We start from the raw sequence: 17,276 nt of genomic DNA on the forward strand, positions 1-17,276 counted from the left end.
GAGCTATAATAATTTGTTTCTTGATCTAACACGACAAAACACTAACTGAATTGCATTCGAGCTGCTCTAACCAAACTCAATTTTTCACCTTGTCCTCTGGTGTAACCCACACGACTTCAAAACGGCGTCTGTTGGCAGTCTGCCTATAATGTCTGTGTATTTATCCCCCTCACAAGTGTGTATTGTGGTGATTTAGGAAGACGCATTCTCATCTTCAGCTCTGTGCAAGGATGATCTCTTGATCAAAAGGTTGATGGGCCAAATGTTTTCAAAATGGCATGTGTTCTGACCGACAGATTGTGACTATAAAGACAGGACAAGTGTCGTCTGTCAAGCTGCGGCTTTTCGAACGGGCAGCAGAGGGCAGCAGAGTGTAAGACAGGTTTATTTGCAGGCTTGAGCAGGAATAGAAATCTTCTCAGAGCTTCTTAAAGAGTGATCCCTCGGGCTCTGTAACTCACCCAAAAGTATCACTCCTCTGCAGTTTGTCCATTAACCACATCAGGAGGACAGATGGTGTGTGTATGTGTGTGTTGCACAGAGAGTAGATGGTGCGTAAAGTTGTGTGACTGCAACTGCAGCCGTCAGCATACATGGCAATGCAGGCAGCTGTCTGCCTCTTGCTCCGTCTAAACTGGTACAGTATTGGTTATGTGTGTACGCACATGACATATGATCACGTGGCAGTTTTACATTTTACACAGGTTTTTTGTGTTTAGAGCACACAGAGATAATTGTTTTTTTCTTTTTTCTCTTTGTTGATGCAAACAGTTGTCTCACTCTAAGTGTTTAGAAAGGTTTCCATGCTGACAGAAAATATTTCTGAATGGAGACAGTGTGCGTAAATGTATTGATTCCACCTGAATGCGACAGTGTTGCTTATCCCACTAATGGATAGTAATTTATCTCGGCTGATTCACGACTGACTCATTCTTGAGCTTCACTCGCTGTCTGGCAGTGACCAAAAACCTGAAACTGTGAGTGATGTTGGTGTTTTTTTTTTTTTGTTCACACTGACTTTTAGAGCACAAATTCAAGTCCCACTTGAGTTAAAAGATTTTTTTTTACAGTACAGAATAGCTTTGGGGTCAATTAAATGTTTAATTCATGCCTAGGTTTAGTCATAATTTGCTTTCAGTCAGTTACCTTGGAGCTCGTGTGTGTGCGTCCTCTATGTTTATCATTGACATTGCTGATAAGCTTTTAGGCTCTGATTGGATGTGTCTGATGAGCTGTCGGTGTGAGAGCCAGCAAATGAAGATGGGGTTTTGTATCGGTACGACAGCAGAGACGCCAGACAGATGGAGACAAATGGTAGGCGTCTCCTATTGTCTAACACTCACAGCCGCTCGAATGCTTTTTCAGTATCACACACACACACACACACACACACACACACACACACACACATCCCTGTCTCCCTGCTACTCTGTCTCAACAGTTTAACAAAACTGTGTAACATTACAAAATATTTCATTTGTCATGCAGTTGTTATATAACAGCCTATAGCAATACATACCTGTGTTTTGCACACACATCAAAGGTAGCTGAATTGTGAGAGAAACTACAATGTGCAGATTGCTGGATGGTCATTTTGACAGCCAGAGTAATAGCCAATTTAGAGATGGATGACAAGAATTGGAGCTGTTCAACCATGATGATGTTTTTCTCTCTTTATAAGATGTAGAGGGAGAGGCAGATAGAGGTGGTGTGACTGTGTGTGTTGGCCTCTCTGTCCTCTGCTCTTACTCTCTCCAGGTTGGTCTCCCATCATCACAGGGGGATGTGGTTGCCGTGGCAGCACCACGTTGGCGCAACACGCTCAGTGCAGCCTCTGTTCCTTTTATTCCTGTCAGCCAACTGATTCACTCCTCCCAATAATGTATTCAAAGCAGTGTTTTGGGTTTTTTTTTGTGTTTGATGTTTGTTCTCTGTCCCCGTGGCTCATGCTGCTGTGAATAGGCTTTTAGAAAGCTGCTGTTTTTCTATATCTGTGTTTTGGTTCGTCTCGTCTGTGCCAGGTGCCATCTTCCACTCGGTCACAGGCAGGTGCGCATACTGTCAGTTGTTGTCTGTTTCTGCCATCAGTTGAGATAAATGTCATTGTAACAGTGTTTAGGTGAAAGCAGAGGGATGACAGGAATGTTGAGAACCACGTCTATCTATGGTCGGCCTGTGTTTGTTCGTCAGTGTACGCTGTGCTGTGGGGCACCTGTGTTTGTGTGTGTGATGCTGGCGACTTTGGCTTGTAAGTGAATGATTATTTACAGAAAGAGGATTAAATTTCACGGCGGACTGAACAGATAACAGAATGTTGGCTGGTGCCGCAAACACGGTGGCAGTAGAATAAAACATGAACTTGTCCGTGTGTGGACTGCGCGTGAGGCTCAGAAAGTTTGTGTTCATCACAATCGCCCCTGAAGTACTCATCTGAATGATGCTGTTGCTATAGTAACACATCAGTGTTTGGAAGCTAAATCAGCGCTGATTCAGGTCATTCAGTGGCAGGGGCAAGATCTTTTCTGTTTGTTCCAATTCTATGGCATTTCAGGCTCAGAGTCCAGTATTCAAAGTGGCATTTACGACACTGTTGGTTCATACAGAGCTGCTACGTTTGTCTCATAGTCAGCATTTTTGTGTAGACTTGATGTTCGTCAACCTCTGGAACACACACCCAGCACAGAGGGCACTAGCTGCTGGCTTTCCCATTTCAGCTGATGGTTCATTCCTACCTTAACTAACATGAGGGGTGAATTTAAGTGCAGTTTTAAAAAAGTGTTAGCCTTTGTGTAATTAATTTCTGCTTTTCCATAGGCAGTGACATGAATTAAAAGCCTAAGCCTTGTTTGTCTGTCTACAGCATAACCTGTAAATAGTTGTTTTAAAAAGAAAAGAGAATATCTCTTGGACAAAATGCACTCTTGTTTCTCCAACTCAAAACTTTTATTTATTTAAGCAGATATTATAAAGATTGGGGGAATGAAAGTGTACAATGCTAGAGCCAGCGGTGATCATTGATTTTGTGCGTGGGGAACGGCTGTACGGAGGATTAGCTAACTACACAATTAAACAAGCTGTTAAAAAGAGAAGCAGTGTCTAAAAACATTAACACTTGATGCAGAACTAGGCTACAAAATGGAGCGTTTTATATCTTAAAAAAAAAAACAACAACAACAACAAAAAAAAATGGAAAAAAAACATGAAGGTTTACTAACCAATATAAGGAAAAAGAAAAAAGGTTTGAAAATGTTGTGTAGAGTAATAAATTGTAACAATATTTTAAATAAAGTTATATATTGGGAACAAAAGCTGTCGGTCTGAGCTTATTTACTCTCTCCAGGACATAAAATGAAGAACATGGTTGCAGTAATGTGAATGAGCTTCCAGGAGTCTTTTACCAGCTGTTAAATGATAAAGCGCTCAGGTTGTGGTTATCAATGTATGGATTCTCTTCCTCGCCCATGGGAACTGGTCAATGTCAAGACTGTCTTCCTATAAAGACATGAAGCGATAAAGCAACAGCAGTGCTCATCTGGGACCAATTAACTCCCTGAAGGGAAAAAGACGAGAGCACTTGATAAGCCTTTAATGTCTTTAAATTTGGATTGGTCAAAAATGTGACAGCCGCGCTGAACAAATTGCTTTTAATGAGTGTTTCTTTTGTGAGCTGCCAAGCAAGGTGATGGCAGAGTCTCATTCATGCGCTTCATTCAGTCTCAAGGTTTACTTTAGCTGCCTCGCGCTTCAAGAGATAAGCAATTTGTGCATGTGTGGGAGGCATTTATGCAAATGTGATTCATATTGAGTCGCTGGTGGTTAATGTTAAGTTCGGAGCTAAATTGTTTGTCACATAATGACTGAGTTAAGAGGCTGAAGCGGATTTGACAGCGATTTTTGTTTTTCCCCAACACTCGTAACTGCAGTTTACAGCCTGCTGGAAGGGAAGTGACAAGGAGCAGATGTGACAGCTTGCGGGCAGGACGCAGTTCCTTTATTCCCATTTCTGTAGCTTAAAGGGACAGTTTACGACAAAATCGAAAATACACATTTTTCCCTCTTATCTGCAGTGTTATTTATCAGTCTAGACTATTTTGGTGTGAGTTGCCGAGTGTTGGAGATATTGGCCTTAGAGATGTCTGCCTTCTCTTGAATATCATAGAACCAGATGGTACTCGGCTTGTGGTGCTTACAGCGCCAAAAAAACACTTGGAAAAACTCAACAGCAATGTCTCTTTCCAGAAATCATGACCTGGTTACTCAAGATAATCCACAGACCTTGTTGTGAGCAGTTTCATGTAGGAACTATTTTCTTTCTAATGGACTGCATCTAATGCTAGCTCACCTGCCACTGTGCTAGCTAACATTACAGCTCACATTACCATATTTTCAACATCTAATGACATTAGAATTTCACATTGTGTGGATGTCAACATTACGACCCACACATTTATTCATTTGTGGTGGCCCGCCTCAATTAAAACATCTGCCGTCAGGTTTTGTTGGACTGTTCATTAGGTGCACAGTTGAGCGTACTCGGGCACCAATGGAGCAGCAGAACAGCAGCCACAGAGAAAGTGAAGCTTAATTGTTAATTGCACTGGGTCTTAAAGTTTGCTTTCACTCACAAACAGCTGCTCCTCTTATCCATCAGTCTGATCTGATCAGCTCTGATTGGATGGACTGATCAATTATCCACCCCACGACTTAAAATTCCACAAACTGCTGCTGAGGGGAAAAAGCAAAGTGGTGCCTGTGCTGCGTTCAAAGACCCACAAAACTTATGAATTTAGAGTGGAGACACAGACTGATAGACAAGGGCACACAGGCAAGAAAAAAAGACAATGTAGAGATTCTAATTTGGTGGGAAACACTGATGATGTTTTACAGCTGTAGGGTTTTGTTCTCAATCCCTTATGACTAAATGTTGTTATTCCACTTCTTGACATTGGAATGAGACATTTGAAAGACATTGGATTTTGGTTACTTAACAAAACAGCTTAAGATAAAAAGAAATATCAACATCTGTCTTCAGTCTTCTGTGTCAAATGGATGTTTGCATTAAATGTTATTCTGACATTGAATTTTTGTCACCCGACATCCCAGCCTAAATTCGACCAAGTATCAACATCTAACGACATTGATATCCAGCTGAGAAGCTGAGTGCCATCTACTTCCATTATATTGGAGAGAAGGCAGACATCTCTGTAGCTGATAACTCCAACCCTCTGCCACTCACTCCAAAATCATTTAGATTGATAAATACCACAGTTAAGAGGAAAAATATGTATTTTTGTTTTCAGGGTGAACTGTCCCTTTAAAGGGGTTGAGGATGAATTGAAAAGCTCAGTGTTGCTACTTTTTTGGAGCTAAACAAATGACAGGGTGTGCTTTATCAGAAAATATCTTTTTCATAAACAGCCGTGTTGTGCTGCAGTGCTTGTCCTCATTGTATACTGTCCACTCTTCTATTTAAAAATGCACATTTCCTGCCTGAAAACACCCCCAGGTCCTCAGGAAAGGGAGAAGTGCTACACAGTACATAACAGGTCCCATGGCAGGGAGCATGGCTGCTAATAAAAGGTCCACAGGCACATTATTCTGGCAGAGTGACGGGAAAAGTGACATTTTGATGGTAACATGCGGCACAGATCTTTATGTCGGTCACTGTGCTCAACAGGAGCTGTTACAGTCTGCGAGGAGGTATAGTGGGAAACTGAGGTGAGGCATTATTCAAACCAAAAATACAGAGCCTCTTAATGCACCCAGTGGAACCAAGCCCATAAAATGTTGTGCGCATTGGCACTGCTGAGGTGAAAATACTCATCTCATTAGAGCTGTCTCACGTGGGCACTATATGCTGACTGCAGGCTGCCACCCTGACTTCACCACCTTTCCATTTTTCTTATCTTAACTCAGAGACAAGGTAGAACTTAAACTCTCCAGTGTTCATTATCTATCAGGTGAGACTATTGATATATTGTTAATCCTTCCTAATCCATATTAAGACTATAAACTCTTACTAAGTAGCATATAGAGTTTTAATACTTACGAAGCGACTGCCTGTGGCCAACATTAGCAGCTGTGCAAATCATTTACCAACCATAACAACGGCATCCCTACCTGTAACCCGAGAACTAACGCTGTCTCTATAGAGTGTGCCAGGGCTGACGTCAAAACCCGGAAGTTTAGCATCACGCTGGTTCCCGGAAGAGAAAGTGAATGTGATTTTTGCATTGCGTTTTGGATCATGTCAGAAAATAAGCTCTGTGGCTAAGACAAGTTTATGATACTTACAGGTTTTGTTCAGTGAGATAATCTTCACTTACGAACACCATTCATACCGCATTTGAAGCTTAAATGCGATTGCCAGAAGTAAAATGCTAACGTTAGGCTTTAACAGACTACATGACTACTCCACGGTCGCATGACTCTTGATGTCACTGCCACTAAGCTTTCAACTGATTTCGGCTGCTTTATTTTAAAAACATTGTATAATGGGGAAATCGGACTGTTTAAGCTAAATAAGAAGCTGTAATGGCGGACTGCCAGCACTCTCGTCTGTTCGGGGGTGATGACGTTTAATGTCCCCGACAGGGTTTGTAGTCGTATTGAGCAACTTGTTAGCAACTGCCTTTTTTACGACATGTAAATGCTTCAAAATTCACAAGCAGGCTATTTACTGACGTGTTTTATGTCGTAGAACAAAACCTGAAACTCGCTTAAGCTTTTGTTAAAGCTGCTACAAGGAACTTTTAACTGGATATGCAAAAGTCTCTCGTTTCTGCTGATGTCTGTGCGTGACCTACAACAGCAAATGAGACCATCGGTGTGAAGATAAGCTATTTCTATATAGTGTATATCCATACCTTTAGGAAACTGTGTCCGGGTCCTCCCAGGTCGCTTCCAGGATGAAGCGATTTGCGGCACTCAGACAGCACACTTCATCTTACCTAGCTGCTTACATTTAGTGACTCTTATAAATAGTTGCTATTCCTCCTCCTCGACCCGATGTCCACGGGGAGTTAAAATAGCAGCAATCATCGGGTAAAAGTTCTGTGAAAGCACCGGACTCACCAACAGTCAGCCACGTCTCAGTCACACAGAGAAAATCCAATCCTTGGGAAGTCAGGAAATCCTTCAGGATAAAAGTTTTGTTCGCTAGCGATCTAGCATTTACCAGCCCAATCCTGGCAGGAGCCAGCGGGTCCACAGCGTTAGCTGTCCGGGGAGCCACACACAGAGGCCGCAGGTTGCGCAGATTCACCCTGCGCCAGCGGGGACGAGGAGAGCAGGGAAGGCAGGGCTGGAACACCTCATCTGGGCCGACGACAGGTACCAATCAGGCGTCGACAGGGTCCAGCGAGTGCCGAGAAATAAAGAGGCAAGGCACCGCTCCGCGCTCAGTCCAAGAAGCCGTGGAAGTGCTCGCCAAACAGGCCTTCAGTCTTACCAGCCGACCGCTGCGTTTACCCCGGTTGCAGGGGCGCTTACGCCAGAGAGGTGGAGCTGGGGCGCGGCATAGGTGAGCTGGGATCCCCGATTGGGGCGGGGGCAAAGTTTTCCCGTCTTGTTGTTTCATTCATCCCCAAAACAAACACATGCGCGAGCCAGGTAAGCGTCTTTACGACAATACGCGCTAGAGCTCATGGGAAATGTAGGCTTCATTCCGGCAAAACACTACCGCTTTTGTCCACAGGGTCGCCAAAATCAACTCAAAATTAAAGTTCCTTGTAGGGGCTTTAACAACAGACCTTATTTGAGGCATTTTACCAAAATCCCATTCAAAAACGTATTGACTTTTAGACGAGAGAACCGGAAGTGCTAAAAGCACTAACGGAGTTCCGGGTTTACTGGCACACTCTATTGTAAAACTCAATAGATAGTTAGCTGATATCAAGTTAAGACTCCAGGAAATGAAAACTAAATTGCTGATTTGCAGGTCACAATATGTCCAGACAGCTACTGTAGGTTAAAACTGGAAAAGAGTAAAGGAAAGTAACTGAGTACATTTACACAATTACTGTATTTGAGAACAAATTTGAAGTGCTTGACCTATACCTGAGTTTTTTTTACTTCATGCTGCCACACTGTTTCACAGTATAACACTGCATAATTAGTAGTTTTACTTTTGATACTAAAAACACATGCTAACAGTACTTTCGTACTTTTATTTAAAGGGATACTTTGCCTATTTTCAACCAGCTTTGTGTCATTACAATGTGGTAGTATTTGAAAATGAACTGTGGTGAACTTCCCTCCATCTTGCCTGTGCCCAGATCTCCCCGCTCATCCCTCAGCTCAAAAAATGCGTCTTTATACATCCATGTTCTGGGGCTGTTGCTCGAACTTCAAATTGTATTTCCACATTTTCGTATGCCCACCACCACGGACACAGGGTATAGAAGTGGATCCAGAGAGAAAGTCGTCTCTCGTCGTTCTCAAACTCAGGCCAAACTCTAATCAAACGTAAAACTAGGCAGTGCTGATCAAGATTCTGTCACTGTAATGCCTAGTTCTCACCTATGATATTTCCAGAAACATGTTTTAGTGCACAGTTTGGCTATAATATGAGAATGTGTGAACAAGGAGAAAACATACTGTTTCCTGTTTTCAGAGGCTGGAAAAAAAACTGAGATCAAATGGTAAAACAAGCAGTGCTGAATAAATTTGATGCAAGATTCTGTTACTGTGTCACTTATTTCTTACCTACAATGTTGCCAGAAACATATTTTTTAGATCGTTCGTTACCAGCCAACTGCCATATTGTTTCCTGTGTCAAAACAGCAAAGCTCGCATTACATCACCCTCCAGTGGCAGCATTAGTGAGTCCGGTGCAGCGTAGTGCATTCTGGTATTTTTAAGTTTTCTACCTCTTGAGAAAAAGCAAATGCCATAGTCCTTTTTGTGTTTTCTCTGGTCACGTAGCACCAATTACAAAAATACTTGCATTTTTCTCAAGCAGCAACCTCTGAGGCTGAAAAATGAAGCCACTCGAGGCTGGCACCAGGAGCCAGTCTCAACTTTACAGCAGAAAAAAAAAACCACGTTTACAGGCTGTTACAAAAAAATGTTTGGGCCTCTATAGACAACTCATCCATTTACATTTTATTAAGGCTTAAAGTTAAACATAATTAAGGGTGGCGCTTTGAATGACAGCCTGTCTGATGATAGTGTCCTTGGCTTCTCAGTCAGATCTACCCCTCACTCCTCCACAGCGCCAGCCTCTGGTCAATAAACCAAGACGGCGACGACTGTAATTCTGAATTCAAGGTTTCAAAACAGGAGTCCACAAACCAATGGGTCCATTGTATTTTATATTTATATTTATATTTAAAATCATTTATATTTTATATTGTCGTTTATGGTCTTTCTGCTGCATAGACAGCCTCGTTTTATGAAAAGACCATCTTTCCAGCAGTGAAATACTTCCTTAAGGGGTATATTTACCCCAGGGTATTGCTATAGAAGACGCCTTCTTCCATCACTGAAGAGCTACGTTGAAAGAAAGAGGGGAGAGTGTCTGCAAAAAAACAAGGCATAAAAATGTTTCATATAATTGTTGCTTAAAACAGAATTTTATATTAGCTTGTCTTGTAATATGCACATTTAGACATCAAACCAAGTCAGTCCTTGTTGGCATAACCTAATAAACAGTTAAGTTAATGAACAGAGGAATGAAATGAGAACAGAGGATTTAGACCTAAGACGGATCAACAGCTGATGGTTGAGTACTCTGACATGACAGGAGAAAGTGAGCCCTCTTGTTCAATAAGATCACCTGTCCTGAACAGTCGGCTGATTTAAACTGTCGGGCTGGCATAATGTCCTCAGACCCACAGAGTGGCTGCTTACCCAGTGGTCATACCTGAGGGGAAATGTGCTCAGTCCACTTCACGTCCACTTGTGTCAAGGCTTCAGTGAAAGCAGTGTGGGAGTCTCTCCAGCATGCCATTCTGGGTTTTACACAGAGGCAGCTGTGGTGGTCTTAAGCTGATGGATTTATTCTTTGTCTGTCTTTTCTTGTGTGTTTATCCACCGTGCCAAGCAAATTGCTTTTTTGTGTCTGTTCCTTTTCTGCCTCTCAGAATAGAAGGATGGATCTGAAATCTCAAATAATGTTACATAACAAAAAAAAAACTTGTAGAATTATGTAATGTGTAATTAAAAGGTATAACAGCTTCAAATCAAGACTCCTAACACTCTTCATGCATAGAAGTCCTGTATTATCTCTGTTTGTTTCTCCTCATTTTAGTAAACCCATCTGAGTTGCACTGAATTGCAACATTCCCCAGAGAGGGGCAACTGAGGACGTGTTAGTTGTGTAAGATAGAAATATGTCCCGCAAACTTCAGTTGTGTACAGTGGGATTAAAATGCAATTTTAAGCTTATTATTACTTTAAACAAAGGAGTTTTAATTTATGGAGTTGCTTAAAATTACAGCACAGGTATTACAGGTTTTTGATATGGTTTACCATAACTCTGTAATAATGAGGAAAATAACCAGCATTTAGGCAAGGGTGTCAAACTAATTTCAGTTCATGAGCTACATGCAGCCCAGTTTGATCTCAAGTGGGCCAGACCAGTAAAACCATTACGTAATAACCTATAAATAACAGCATCTCCTATTTTTATTTTGTAAAAAAAAAACAAAAAACATTCTGAAAACATTAATCCATTCACAAAACCAAAAATAAGTGGAATTTCAATGATATGACTCAGTTTTTCCACATTCAGTCAGTCTCACGGGCACATTTTCACTCCTGTGTGGTAATGCTGGCATCAACACACCAAACTGAAGTGGATCTATAGAGGAAGCAGGTGAAGTTACCCCCTGCCTCACAAACCATTTAGGCTACATATCAAATGTTTAAACAATATTGTTCCACCAATATTGTTTTAAGATAAAAGTATTATAAAGATTCTTTTGTATCGTGGTCAGGGTGGCTTTAAAGCAGCATTTTACATGAAGTAGCGACGATCGTGTCCACACTTGGCAAATTGGTCAAGTTGTGGGTAAAATTATTTTTCACGTCTAACATACCTGCTGCCTGCAGGCTTACCCAATGCTTTTATGTTGTTCCATTCCTCTATTTGAAATTCACACAGTATAGGGATTCATCACATCCTGCCCTCCATCTGAATTTCACGCGTCACAATAGTCAGGTGACTGCATACAAGCTAAGGATGTACAGTCATCCAGTGGGCCGGATTGGATCCACAAGCCGTATGTTTAACATCAGTGCATGATGATTCCAACCTTGTTGCATTTGATCTGGCAGATTCATCACATGGTTTTTGAAATCATAAGCAGCCGCTCAGCCATGATGTTATTTTTGCACTTTTTCTTTTTCCATATCTTATATCCGTTTAAAGGTGCACTCCACCTGTTAGTGTTTTATTCTGTCTTTTATGAGTCCTTCAATTTTCTGAGAGTGACATTAGATTACTTTAAAGAAGTTCTTGAATGGATATTAATTATTCAGTGCAAGTGACATAGATAAAACGTCATTGATTTCCTTGGGCTGGAAAGTGAGTAAAATTCCTCAGTAACTGAACTTATGCCTTTGCCAATGCTTGCACGTCCCTGAGTAGAAATTTGTTGAAAGGAACCTTATGAATGAAGTTGTTCGTAGCTTTCTTTGGTGAGTTGGGTGCATTTCCTCCACCAGTGAAGTAAGAGATCAGATAATAACAGTTGTACTGTGAGTGAACGGAGCAACCAGCCACCGCTGACTTATTGTTTAAGAGGTCTGTGCTCCTCAGGTCGGACACCTCGTGTCCACTTAACCTTGTGACCGCGGCGGCCTAGGCGGGTTGTACGGCGGTCTGTAAAGTGAGTGTGGCTTGGCAGGATTAATCAAGCCTAACGACACATCTGTAGGTAGGCTCGCTGGGAGAAGTGAGCATCAATCACCGTCTGGAGCATCTCTCTCCCTCCCTTTCTCTCTCTCTCTCTGCTTCTCGTCAGCTGTATCGACCAGCGCTTTGGGCCCTTGGTAATTAAAAGGCATTGATCGGCCTCAGCCGCAAGATGCTGGGGAGCTTTCATGCAGCAGAGCTCACTTGGACCCTTAGAGAGAACAGGTGTGCATGTGTGCGAATGTGTTTCAGCATGTGTGAAATGAGTGTATTGTGCACATTGTTAATGTAGATTATGAATTAATGTGTTTTAATGTGGGAATGCCTCTTTGGCTGTTCAGTCTTTTCTAGGGTTAACTTGTAGGCTTCTTTCTGGTTCATTTGTATGCTTTGCAGTGATTGCATCCTTTTAGCTTACATATGGCCACTCCATTTACACAGTTATAGAGCTGCGTGAGGCCTAATGTGCCTCCAGTGAGGTTCAGTTGAATTACCCATCTGGTAAAATATCCGAGGGCTGGGACAAAGCTCTAGGTCAGTGCGCTCTTATTAAATGAGAATTGTTGGGAGAAAACAAACAACAACAACTGATTGATTCTACGCATACGCAAACCCCAAGGCTCATCTTCCCCACGGACACACACATACACACACAAACTTCACACACGTTCTCTCTCTTCTTTTATTCCATCTGAGTGAACACAGTAAATCTAAGTGCTGCTAGATTGCAAGCGCTGCACATTTTTCAACCTCAGAGAGAAAGAGTCAAGCCGTCAAACAGGGGGCCTTGGCTGGGCTGAATAAGGACCAACACACTACTGTAAATACACCCCTGAGTCTTTACTCAGTCTGGCACACTGACTGAATGACACAGTGAGGGACACACACACACACATTCCCCACGCTTGATTGACATGTAGTTGCATGAAAATATGTCTCTAATTTCTGTTTATTTCTGTAGTATATATTTTCCCTTGTGGTGTGATATACTGCAGTGGCCTTTCATTTGATGTCTGTGACTGAGTTATGCTTGTCTGAGCACCCATCTCCCTCTGCCTCTGTCCCTCATAAATCCGATGAATTACCCAGTATGGCCCCCCTCTTTCCTCCATTAACCCTCCCCTCCTCTCCCTCCCATCTCATCCCCTCCCCTTCTCTCCTTCCTGAACGAGTGATCAATTAAGGCCCTGTCCAGCTCTCACTGCACGTCAGCACTTTCTCTCCCCCCCACCGTATCTCCTTTCTCTGTCATCTTTCTCTTCTTTTTGGGTGTCGGGCCAGCCACTGTCAACACAGAGAGATAGGGAGCAGACCAAAGGTGGTAGAAAAAAGAGATTCCTTTATTTTCAGGATGAGAAATGCTCTGTACAGATGTGAGTGTTGAGGTGTCAGTATGTGCTGGAAGGAAAACATCCTTCAACAAACCCCCCTGGCAGGAAGTTTACTTTCTGCCTGCTAGGAGATTTGACTTTAGAGAGGAAGAGAGAGGAGACAGAAGATGAAGAGAGGTGTAGAGATAAAGTATTTGTACAACTGTCTCTGCAGTCTATGTAGCAATTCATAGTAAAATAATGCATGTGTATAGCCACTAGAGACAGTGTAGGTCAGGAATGTAGTAAACCCTTTTTGTCTTATTGGATCTTTGCGTTGAGTAAACTTCAATGGATTTCTTAAAGGATAAAGCTGTTGATATAATATATACAGTATATTTCGTATTGTCATCAAATCCCATGAAAACACCCTAGACTGTATATAAATAACAGTGACATCACCAGTTGGTTTTTTGAACTCCCATTTTGAAGCCTCCAATTCAGTATTTTGGCCGTTGTTGGCCATCATGGATTTTTGGAGCCAGAAGTGACCATATTTGGGCGAAAGAATGGGGGTGTAGAGGAGCGAGCGGTTGATTTGACTAATAGACTGTGGCGATGCCTTGCAGGCAGCCTGACACTCAAAGCCGTCACACTCTTAATTATGCAAATTTTAGGTCTTAAAATTTAAACAGGCTAGTTATATGAACATTTTACCTCGCCTGCAGTTGTCATGAATGGGACATATAGAGAGCAAAACGTTTTGTTGTACTAGGCTTTTTGTCTTTATTTCTAATGTAAATTTAGGCATTTTTAAAAGGATGTCTGTGGAGATTTACTTTTTACAAGTGGCCATTCAAGGAACTGTAGTTTTGGCACTTTGGCGTTAGCTTTATTTTCCAGCCCTGGAGGTTGCCACTTGGTAAACAGAGTGCTGCAGGGATGACTTTTTTTTGTAGGCCAACCTGGAGGTAGGGTGCATTCACACCAGGATAGTCCGGGGGATTCAGTTTGATTGGGCAGGGAATGACGAAAAATTTCACACCTTCATTTGGTTCGGTTCACTTTCACACTGCACTTTTTAAAGTGGACCAAACCGCCTGGACAACATCACGCAGTTACAACAGCTGCTCGTTTGGGGGCAGTATTACCCAAAATGACCATTGACCAGGAAGAAAATAAGCATGAGGAAGAAGAAAACCCGGCTCATCGATTGGCCAGGACCAAAAACAGAAATCCATCCCCTTGAGCCGACAGCCAGCCATAGTCCTATGATTATATATCATTGAGCACCTGCACCTCCTCACTGTTCCACGTCTGCCCACGAGACATTTTCCAACTTTTTCTTTTTTCGCCTCTGCCTCTCCCAGTTCATGCTGTTGGCTTTGTTTTTTTCTACCCAAAATGCACTGCACTCTACGTCACTTCCTTTCTTTGGTTCACTTCCTCTCTTTGGTTTGCTGAATAGTCCGTTTGCATTTCCCACTGTAAGCAACCCGCACCAGGGTTCACTTGCAAGTGAACAGAGACCCCCAGTTTTCTAGCGGGCCAGGGTTCACTCGTTTGGTCTGTACCAGAGTTCGAATGAGCGTTCACACCACTCCAAACAAACCGAACTATCCGTGGATGCGGACCAGGGTGCGTTTAAAGCGGACCAAATAGCGCCAGTGTGAATGCGTCCTTAGTGTCGCCCTGGTTCCCTTGACAAAAAGCCAGTGAGATTTTTTCCACTGGATTTTAGATTATTGCAGAGAGTAAGCTCTTTGGTAAGCAAACGTTTATCATACTGAAAAGTTTTGTTCAGCAACATAATCTTCACAAATAAACACTTTGATGATTTTTGAAGCGTTAATGAATCATAGTAAAAAGTAAAAAGCTAACATTAGACTATAAACTAACTCAGGCTGTTCTCATGCACTGTTCCTATGTTTTCCTACAAAAATGAATGCACCAAAATTCTTACATGTCCCTCATATTCATTAGCCAGTAATTTGCGTATAACCCACATTTAGGAGGGCTGCAAGCACATGACCAATGCACTGATGGAAGTAAAGAAGGAAGCGGTCCTGTGAGGAGGCAGGTTGAGGTTGTCGATGGGTCACAAAACAAAAATTTCCCAGGACTTTAGCTTGTGAACTTTGAGTCATTTAAAGGTATGTCATCACCATGTTTCTTTTCCTAAACATAACCACAGTAAATTTACTGGCTTAAACCTAACTTGAGTAATTTAACATTAAATATGTAACCTCATTCGTTGGGCTCTAATTCATCACACAAACTATTGTATTAAGATACATTGATTTACTGATGTATTTTATGCCACAGAACAAAATGTCAATGTCTCGCTTGTGTTAAAATCCTTGTTGTTAAAACCTTTTCAAAAAACCCGTTGACTTCAAGACAAGGGAACACGCAGTGCAAAAACATTTCCACGTTTTTGGACTCACTTCTGCAGCACTCTGTGGCAAATTCAACAACACCTGAATATTCCTTAATTACAATTTTTAAAAATGGTTGTTTATGTAGAGTCAGTCCTACATACACAGTCCTGCTGTTGTAAATACTCCCTAGAGCACCAAATGTGTGTTAATCCGCAGCTGAAAATAGTCCCCACAAAATGTACTACTTACTCCTGTTTGACCATTTTTTGCTAAAAACTCGCATGCCCAGCGCTTTCTGGTAAACAAGTTAAAATCTAATGAAAATACATGTTTGTGACCTGTTTTAAGGACTTTTTCTTTCTGGGATTTGTTAACAATACAAAAATTATACAGTCACTCCAGCCTTATCATTTTAGGGTGGTTTGGTTTTTGAGGAGGGATCATGTGTCTGCTTACAGTTTGAATGTATGGTCGAGTAGTGAGCTTAGCTTGCTTTGCTCATTTCATAGGTATCTGCCACTCAAATACAGGGAAATACACTTTATCCAGGGTTTAGTGCTTTGTTTGTTTTCACCAGTTATGTTATGTGTGTGGGCTGGGCACCTGCAGTATATGTGCATGATGCAGTAAACTACTATTTATACTACTGTTTTCACAAATACAGAAAGATCCAATAGTTAGATTTATTTCCTGAAATTATACATTCCCAATGGCTATATCCACTTGAAAACTAATATTAAAGAGAATGTGACATTATCTTGAAATCAGCGCTGCATTGGGAAGACTCAGCAATTACCTTTGCTGAATTATACAGAGAGGCAGTGCTGAAGGTGCTTCCAGGTTGATTTCAGTTGCTTCTAGGTATTTTGAACGATTTATCTTTCTCTTATTCCCTTGGGCTGTGACCAAATAACACCCTTATTAACTCTTCACTATTCCCAATGGAATAGTGGGATGTTTGCAGAGATGTTGCATGCCACAGACACTCCACTGTAAGTTAGGGTTAAGAAACTCTATAGTAAAACAGAAATGATGTTGGACACAGCCGGAGTAGGTAAACAAAAAACAGACTGGAGGTTTGGCATAATGTAATTTCTGTGTTAATCCAGCCAGTTCTCTTTCCCAGGTTGTCAAACACCGAGGCACCCTTTGGCATCTCCATGAAATGCACTGGGCATCAACTAATTCCAATATTTGCAATATATTGTAGTATCTGATGCTCAGAGCAACTGCAGTAGTATAAAGAGCGAGAAAGTCTGTGTAGGGCTGGAGGGAGGGGATGTGGACGAGTCAAACAAACACAGATTTTCATCCAGGAGAGTGTGAAACCAAAAGTCAGGGCTGTTTTAACACAACATTAAGTAAATTTGGTCCATCTATGACGTATTAATGTCACTCACGTGGTGTATTTTGGACATCTTAGGTACTTATTTGAAACAAAAACATATACAGACGTCATGAGGTGTATCTCAGCGTCGCTATTACACACAGGGGATGTAACAAAGCGTCAGTATTTGATGACCTGGGATAAGAATGCGTTGGTTTATTATGAATTGTGTAATACATTCTGTCCTTGTCAGGTCAGACAGACATCCTTGGAAAATTTTAACATTTAAACCCATAGAGACGCATGAATTAAACTAGCCTACCCTTGCATTCAGCATACATTCAAACTGCTCGCAGACACAAGAAAGTCAAATTCCCTCAAACCCAAAGTAACTGAAG

Source organism: Epinephelus lanceolatus, chromosome 16 (genome assembly GCF_041903045.1).
Source record: "Epinephelus lanceolatus isolate andai-2023 chromosome 16, ASM4190304v1, whole genome shotgun sequence".
Taxonomy (NCBI): domain Eukaryota; kingdom Metazoa; phylum Chordata; class Actinopteri; order Perciformes; family Serranidae; genus Epinephelus; species Epinephelus lanceolatus.